We start from the raw sequence: 9,339 nt of genomic DNA on the forward strand, positions 1-9,339 counted from the left end.
CCTGCTCATTTCCTCTTGCCATGCCTCCTTGTTTAGTCCTCGTCATGTTGATTGTCTGCACCTGTCTGCACCTTGCTCTATATATTGTATTAAATATAGTATATATTTTTTTAGTATGTCATTCTTTTCCTGTCTTGTTCCTGTTCCAGGTCACTCCTAGTTATTATATTTATTCTAGTTTATGTTTTGATTTGTTTTCTCTACCCTGGGAGAGTTTTGTGTTGCCTGTTTGTTTGTTGTTTTAATAAATACAAATATACATTTTCACTCATTCCTGCGCTTGGGTCATTCTTCCCATAATCTTAAAATGACAGAACGATTCGACCACAAATGGACCCAGCAGGAAAGAGTGTTTTTTTTTTTTTGATTCTCCGGTTCAATATAGAGCTGCCAAAGCCAAAAAGCTCTTTGGTCTCCATCAGCAGAACCAGCCGGAGAGGGAACGTTCACTGGAATTTGGAGTTGTGGTGGCGTAGTGGCTAAAGCACAGGGCTGTAGCACAGGGCTGTTAATCAGAAGGTCACTGGTTCCAACCCCACAGCCACCACCATTGTGTCCTTGAGCAAGGCATTTAACTCCAGGTTGTTCTGGGGGGATTGTCCCTGTAATAATTGCACTGTAAGTCGCTTTGGATAAAAGCATCTGCCAAATGCATAAATGTAAATGTAAATGTAAATTTACCATTCTCCAGCACTCATGGCCATGGTTGCCGGAGAGCCTGCCCAGTTCCCTGTGGTCATCGAGTCTGTCCAGATTCCTGAAGCTTTTGACAAGACTGTCCTGTTCCCTGTGGATGTTGATGAGCATATCCAGTTCCCTTTGAACGTCGACGAGCCTGTCCAGTTCCCTGAGGCCGTCGACGAGCCTGTCCAGTTCCCCGAGGCCGTCGAACAGCCTATCCAGTTCCTTGAAGCTGTCGAAGAGCCTGTCCAGCCCATGGTGACCTTTGATGATCCTGTCCAGTTCCCTGTGACCATCAATGATCTTGTCCAGTCCCCTGTGACCATCGACCAGCCTTTTGCTCTAATATTGGTTCAATATTAGTTAAGCTCAATCGACATAATTTGTGCCATTATGTTGATTACTAAATTTTTTTTTTGACATGTCTCTCTGTGACAGGGTGGAGGGTGGGGCCGTGTCGTGATTATACACACACTAATCAGGCTAATTAAGCCTCCGAGAGGGATAAAGGCTGATTGTGGACGGTGGTGCGATGAGAGAGAGAGAGGAGAGAGAGATGAAAAAAAACAGTTACTCAGAGGTTCTCCGATACGCCGTAGCTTGTTCCTCGGCCACTCCTCCAACCTCTAACGGACGACAGCCTCGCCTCTCCGGGTGGATCAGAGGCAGTCCTCCAGCCCCTGGCGGATGGAATGCCCCGCCGCATTCCTCTCTGAGGCTTAATTAGCCTGATAAGGGACCGGGTGTGTATAATCACGACCCGGCCCCGCCCTCCGCCCTGTCACACTCTCCTTTTCTTAAAAATAAATAAATTAAATAAAAAGGTTACAGCGAGGCACTTACAATGGAAGTAAATGCGGCTGACTTTGGAGGGTTTAAAAAGGCAGAAATGTGAAGCTTATAATTTTATAAAACACATTAATTATTTTGTTAAAACCCATGTATTATTAGCCCCATTTCACTTGCATTGAACAGTAAGTGTCTCATCTATAACATATTTGTGCTTTTTTATTTTTTAAAGAAAAGAAAGGATGAGTCAAAATGAATTTTTGTGTTAGTCAACACTATAACACAAAGGCTGTTGATTGAGCTCAACTTGTGTTGTACCTGAAATAATTATTTAAAGGAAAATGAAAACAACGATAGATAAAAAATAGAGCATGACAGAAAATGTACAACCTAGTACGTTAAAATGACAGTGTAAATGAGATTGTATTCTCAGGGCACGAATAGCAAGACATTCCTTCTCGATTTTACTGTACTTTGTCTCCCTCATGGAGAGCTTGCGACTTATGAACAGTACTGGCCGTTCCTCCCCTCCCACCTCCTGTGAGAACACTGCCCCCAGCCCCCTATTAAATTAAGTGCATACGTCTGCAAAATAAAGGGGAGTGAGAAGTTAAGAGCATGTAAATGCTGCCCCCCACAAAGTGCAGACTTTACTTATAGGAAAAAGTCGCCTGTTGGCATGACTCTGTCCTCTGGACCGAATTGGGGGCCCCCTTTCTATTAAGATCAGTCAAAGGGCTGGTGATGTCAGAGTGACTTGGCACAAACCTTCGGTAGTAGCCAGCCAGTCCCAGAAACAGTCTTCCCTCTTTTTTGGGCCTCGGGCAGGCCGCTATTGCTGCGGTTTTGTTAACCTGGGGTTGCACCTGCCTGTGACCCAAGTGGAACCCCAGATACAGAACTTACACCCATCCAATTGTGCACTTCTTTGGGTGGCCGTGAGTCCTGCCCGTCGCAGCGACCTGTGGACAGCTCTCAGATGTTGCTAGTGCCACTGGAAGTCATTACTATAAATAATAATATCATCTAAATATGTGGTGGTCACAATGAGCTGCTGTCCATCTCCCAGAATGCAACTTTTTTTGACAGCAAACTCCATTTCAGAATTACAGTATATTGTTGTAAATTTAAAGCATTTATTTTTACAGTGTGAAGCGACATTTCATGAAGTTTTGCTATGGTTACCAGGGTATCACGGTCTTTGGAAAGTTTTTTTAAATTGTATGCTAATGCTTATATCAAGCTGAATAAGACAAGGACACTGACATGCTGTCCTACTGGTATTGCATATTTTATGGATCTTTGAGCACCTCAAAGTATATTGCCCTGTGTCTCACGATTTCTCTCAGAATCTTGCATGAGGGCCATGTTTTTAAGACATTGTTAATAAATTAACATTAAATAAGTGTAAGACTGTAAATAAATGCATGCTGTGTAAATATTGTAAATAAAATACCTCTACACTGGTGATGGGGATATTTCAGGTGAATGTGCCTTATGCTCTCCCAGCGAGAACTGACGTGTTTGTCGGTGTGGATGAAACAGGAAGACCGGTGGATCAACAATGATTTTTGTCATGTTGTACTTTATCACACGATCACGGTTTATGCCACAAATGTAATGTTTATCTAAAAAACGTTGTCACGACTCTGTCCTCTGGACCGTAATGTTTATTTTTTTTGGCCATTTGGCAAAATTATTCACCCAATTTGGAATGCCCGTTTTTAAGTCCTTGTGGTCGCGTAGTGCCTCAATCCGAGTGGCGGAGGACAAATCCCAACTGCCTCTGAGACCGTCAACCCACACATATTATCACATGGCTTGTTGAGCGCGTTGCCAAGGAGTCATAGCTCGTGTGGAGGATTCACTCCATCAACCGCAGCATCCAGCTCAACAAACCACTTTATAGCGACCACGAGGAGGTTACCCCATGTGACTCTACCCTCCCTAGCAACCAGGCCAATTTGGTTGCTTAGGAGACCTGACTGGAGTCAATCAGCATGCCCTTGGATTTGAACTTGCAAATTCAAAGGGTGGTGGCTTGGGTGACCCAAAATTTGGAGCTTTGTCCCATGTCCCGCAAGTCATAAGCAGTGTCCCGCATTTCAATTTTGTCTTTATTATTTTTTGTTATTGTTATTATTTCTGCATCGTTTTATTTCATTGTCCTTTAAATTACAATTCCACAATAAAAAAAAAGTTAATAAGAAAACACTGAACATGCGCAGTGCAGCAGTTCTGGCAAGAGTGGGAAAGCACTGAAAAAAAAAATCTGCAACAGAAAAATGGATCTGAATGGAGAACAAAAAAGTGTCTTTGTTCATATAATAAAGAATGGGAGAAAAAAATATACATGGTTAAAACCAGTTACAGGTGACCCTAAAAAAACGAGAGTGTAGTGCATGCCACCGAAATTTCATGGACAGCTCTGCTGAAGCACGTCAGTGCCCCAAACATGACAGCTCTGGTATCTTTGGCTTTGAGCATTCCTGTCACCAACGCGTTTGCAGAGAGGGTGTTTTCTCTGATGACCACTGCTTGGACAGAGACAAGGAACTGAGCAACTGTGGACCTCATAAAAAGTGAACTCCTGTGGAAAGCTACACCTGCCAGGAGTTCTACAGAAACGTAATGAATGAGAAGGCCCTACTCGAAGCTGCCAGATCAGACAAAAAATATAAATTTAAGATGCACTGAATCCGTAAGAACGCATTTAATCTTTCTTGTCTTTCCTACTGGAATGTATGTGCTTATTTGGAAATGTGCTTTTAATGATTAGATTATTATTTTCACTTCATTATATTTAGATTGAGCAGGTCTGTGCTGTTAAAATTAGTTTGTATCACATACCTTGTGCCAAACTTAGTGACTAAGTGAAGCTTCTTAATCTTTACAGCCTTTTCTCTATATGCTGACAAGATTACTGTACATATTTGTGCTGACATTTATTAATCGACAATAGCCAAGCTTAATCAAGAAAATGATTAACGACGAATAACGATCATCACTTATTCATTAACATCCCTAGATGGTAAGCTACAATATACTGTAAGTTCAAATATTAGATCAGCTGTCACTAGTACCAGTGCACCCAAATAACTTCCCATGATCCACAACATTCTGCAGTAATTTTCAGTGTCCCAGTGATTATTCACAAACAAATGGAACAATATGTGGAACAATGATTTGAAACACAAATGTTGCACTAAAAACTGAAATCAGAACACATTTTATAACAGATGTGAATTAAACCATTCAATGAAACCAATTCCTCAACACTATCTTTCAAATACTCCTCTACTTCCTGTACAACAGTTTACCTCCTTACATGTCTTGTTTAGAATAAGACAAAATCCTTAACACCCACAAGCATTACATCAATACAATCTATTTTCTGACTCTAGAGTAAGACCGAAGCGTCTGCAAATGTATTCTAATTATGTCTCGATGTTCCCTCAGTGACTTTTTCAGTCGCTTCAAATTGCTGGTTGCCGTGGAGCCTGTCGTCATTGTGATGTGGTAGATGACTGCAGTAAAGGGATACTGAATCAGTAGGAGAGAAGATGACTAACCAATGGCAAACCACAGATGTATATAGCACTGCTTATAGAGTTCTGGACTCCTCGCGTGATCACATTAGTATTCTGCTCCTCCAGGCACTGTTTGATACTCTGTCCTCTACCTAAATCTCCCTTCTATTCCTTCCTCTCTTCCCCTCTCTTCTCTGTTTAGATCAGAGCGATGCATCAGGCTTTGGCCAGCAGGTTTTATTCATATCTGAATAATTAACAGGCTCTCAGGGATTCTGCGTGAGAACAGCAAGACACGAATCAAGAACACGAATCTTCTTCATTGTAATGAAAATGTTCCTCTTCTTTTTTCAGGCAAATGGGCAAACAGCTTTACCTCAGACAGAGTCCAAACAATGCCATGTCTAGTCAAAATGATATCATTAGTATCTGTAGGTATTCTTAAGTAATGTTTACATTAAATTCGGTTCTATGTGATTTTTAAAGACTGGACTGAAAATTTGACTAATAGTAAATGAAATTTTGTAAATTTTACAAAAAACACTGTAAAATTTAAACGAGATGGAAAAGGCCAACGCGGAGCAGCAGTGAGAGAGAGAGATGAAAAAAAAAACACTTACTTGCCAGTTCTCGGAAACGCTTGTTCCTCGGCCACTACTCCACCCTCTAACGGACAACAGCCATGCCTCTCCGGGCGGATCGGAGGCAGTCCTCCAGACCCTGGCGGACGGAACGCCCCGATGCATTCTAGGGGAACAGAAGGGGTCTCCCCCGTCCCTGGCAGCGGTTCTCCCCCGCTGCAGGCGGTTGGCAGCTAGTCCCTTCCCGCTCGCGGTCGGCGGTCTCAGACCCCGCCGTGTTTCAGCGGCTGTTGGGGACTCCTCCGCCCCTGGCAACGGCCCTGACCTTCTCCCCTTGTGGTCGGCGGCCGTCCCGCCGCTTCCAGGCGGCCGGGCTCCTCGTCCCCCGGCAGATGGACACGGCTGCTCTGTTGGGGTGGAAGCACAAAAAGGCTACATTTATGCATAACATATTCTTTTGTTCTCCACAGAAGAACAAAATGAGAGTGAGTAAACAGACTTTCATTTTTAGGTAAACTATCCCTTTAATATTTTTCATACTGCTGTCTCCTTAAGAGGAATTGCTAATGATTTATTATTCATCATTTGTAAATTGCTTTGGATAAAAGCATTTGCCAAATGAATAAATCTAAATGTACTTGAGTGATACATGAAGCAATTTACTTGAACAAGATTTTATTTGTATTTTTTTTAAGAAAATGTGAGTGGTATTTGCATGTGTAAAACTCGCCGTCATGATGCTAGCGAGTTTGCAAGGGTGCTGATATGCAGTTGCTTTGCAGTTGATGGTGTTCCTGATACAGTCTTTGTTGTGCCAGACAATTCATCTGCCAAGCACAAATCGTCCAATTCATTAGATCAAGTTCAACACTGTTGCATCATCAGTGGTCGCTCATGTTGGCAGAATTCCAACTCTCATTGAAAAAGAATGACATACAGCTGCTATGTTACTGTATGTGTGAATGGCCCTTTAGCAAGCATCACTACTAAATGACAAAATTAGGAATACAGCACATAATCATGGTGACTACACAATGGAAATAAAACATGTTAACGTGTCTTTTAGGGGCAGGATTGATAAATGCTAGTTATGCTTGTTGCTAGTCTTATTACATCACAAATACGAGACCGTTTGAGGACATGAGCTGTTTGTGTATGTGTACTCATCTGAAGCACTCTCTCACTCTCTCTCGCTCTCTCTCTCTCACTGCGTCATTTCTCACACCTGTTTCCTGTCCCCTGCCACACTTCTGTATGACCCTTATCCACCCACTGTAACCCATAACAATCCACAGCTCTCCACCGCAAAGAGATCCTGAGCTTCACGCTGGGGCTCACTGACTCACGGTCTGCCGTGGGAGACTCAGCAGTTCTCAGCCATATACTGCTGCTCTGAGCTTTGGAACCAGCAGAATGAAAATAAGGTGTTATTAGAGCACATTTGCATAGTCAATCAATGTTTAATTAGAATCAAACGTAAGAGGAAATTTGTTCCTGAGAGGATGATTGTTGCCAGTACTCTTCTCTCATGCGTGATTGCCACATTACTGAATTGGTGTCAACACATTTTGTTTTTGCTATAATTTCATTCAAGACCAGCACTTATACTCTCAGAAAATAATACCATGGTAACAGAGATTACCACATATACTGCTGTTGTTACTACTGCAAAACTATATTGTGACATTTTAAGAAGAAAATCATACTGATAATATTGTTGGTGCATGTAGGACAAATTGCTTGTGCTTTTCCTCACAAGTCACTTTGGAAAAGTATCTCGTAAATAATTTAATGCAAATGTAGAAATATTAAGTGGCACATACCAGTGCAAAACTTGCCTACATGGAGCTAGGGTGTTGTGGGTGATTGCTATTCAGTTGTTAATGTGTTCGGAGTTGCTTTTATCATGATAAATATAAGCAGATACTGCAGTAATCTGGTTGGGAACATCAGCCCCATCATTTTGTCAATAAGGGAGATTCCTCAGAGCACCAAATAAGTTTTAGTGTGAACACAGTTAGTCATATAATAAATTGTCTACCTGGGTGCTAATATTCAATGTACTTGCCATGATATATTCATGTGTAGAGAACTTCCCTTCCAAAATATCTAGAATTCTGACCAACTTGCTGCAAACATGCAAGTGAACCTGAAATTCGAACAAATGTTTGCCAGAAGTTTGCAGCTCTTCACCGGTAGTGGTGAACCTGCAGCAAACTTATGGCGACAATGATGGGTTTGATTTCAGCTATTCAGCGATTTATTTCTTCTCACATAATTACACAATTTCAATGCAAATCAAAGTGTCATGTCCATTTATTAGTATATTTGACAAGTAGTCTTGTAATAGGCTGAATAATGAGGGGTCAGATAGCCATTTTCACAACAAGAAACCACCAACCAAACATACTAAATTACATAATTTCAACCCAAATCAATATTTTATGTCTATGTATTTATTTATTTTGTTAGTAGCTGTGTAATAAGTAGGATAATGTACAGTCAGCCAGTTATTGCAAAATAAACCTCTTCAGGATGATACAAGAACCCTTCACTTCGTGTCGAATTATTGTGCGATAACAACCGGCTGACTGTACAGTATCCCTTACATACAACTCTTATCATAATATACAGTAGATGTATTAGTTTAGACCAGGTTATGGTTTATAATATACATTGATTGAACATTCCATGTGTATGATTAGTGCTACATGTTTTAATTACGAATATATGATTTGAATAAACAAATGTATAATGGATGTTTTTGGAGCTAGATTACTCTATGGTTATGACCTATCCATGCATTTATGATTACTAGTCCCACTGCTTTTATTTAAAGCAGCATTATTTATAAGAGTGTTTTACGAATACCAATTTAATTTGGAAGTATAATATTGTCCCATTTTTATGGCAAATCTCATGAAAATTATCTGGAAAAGACTCCAGACTGTTGCAGACCGCAACTGTCAATTCATTTTCATATATTGACGGACGGCTTTTGACCTTTCCAATATGGCAGATCGCTACTCATGAGAACACCTACTAATGTGGCAGAGCTTAAGCCCAGTCTTGTGCTCAAGCCCCTCCATTATGGACCCGTTTACCTTAATGCACTTAAAAGGGGTCTAATATCGGACCTACTTCAAACAATGTAAGATGCTCTTAGAATCTTTCTGTTATTTTGTTTAATGCCATTTTTGCTGCTCTGGTGGTGGCTAAAGTTATCACAAGTTTACAGTGTTCAATATCAATAACTATAGTAGCTATGGTGTTTTGGTACGAACTATGGTTGCCATGGAAGTTATTTGTATTGGAATTCTCATGTTCAAACACTATTTAAGGGTATGGAGAGAATGTGCAGTTCTTCAGTGTAGGATGAGTTAACAATTCTTTACTTTCCCAAACCGGATTTTTAACTCTCTATGTCTTAGTCCTAGTCCAAGCCGAGCCAAACCATATTTGTTAAGAGTGTAGTCTGATACAATCCTCTAATGTCAGGAAGATAGATGCTTACACAAAGTGTCTCACTATTGACATAAAGTTTATGTGGTATATAAAGTCAATGAACCTGCTCCTGGTGCTGTATATTTGTTTTTGTTTTGTTTTTTTCAGTTTCCAAGCACCTGGGTTGGCACAACAGAGCACCAGCCAAAGACTATTTTATAAGCATGGGTGCAAGAACATCAGTTTATTGGAAGATAAAGCCTCTGGCAAAGTCTCTGAGCTCGCAAACCAGATGTGACACATTGACAGAACTC

Source organism: Xyrauchen texanus, chromosome 27, assembly GCF_025860055.1.
Source record: "Xyrauchen texanus isolate HMW12.3.18 chromosome 27, RBS_HiC_50CHRs, whole genome shotgun sequence".
NCBI classification, from domain to species: domain Eukaryota; kingdom Metazoa; phylum Chordata; class Actinopteri; order Cypriniformes; family Catostomidae; genus Xyrauchen; species Xyrauchen texanus.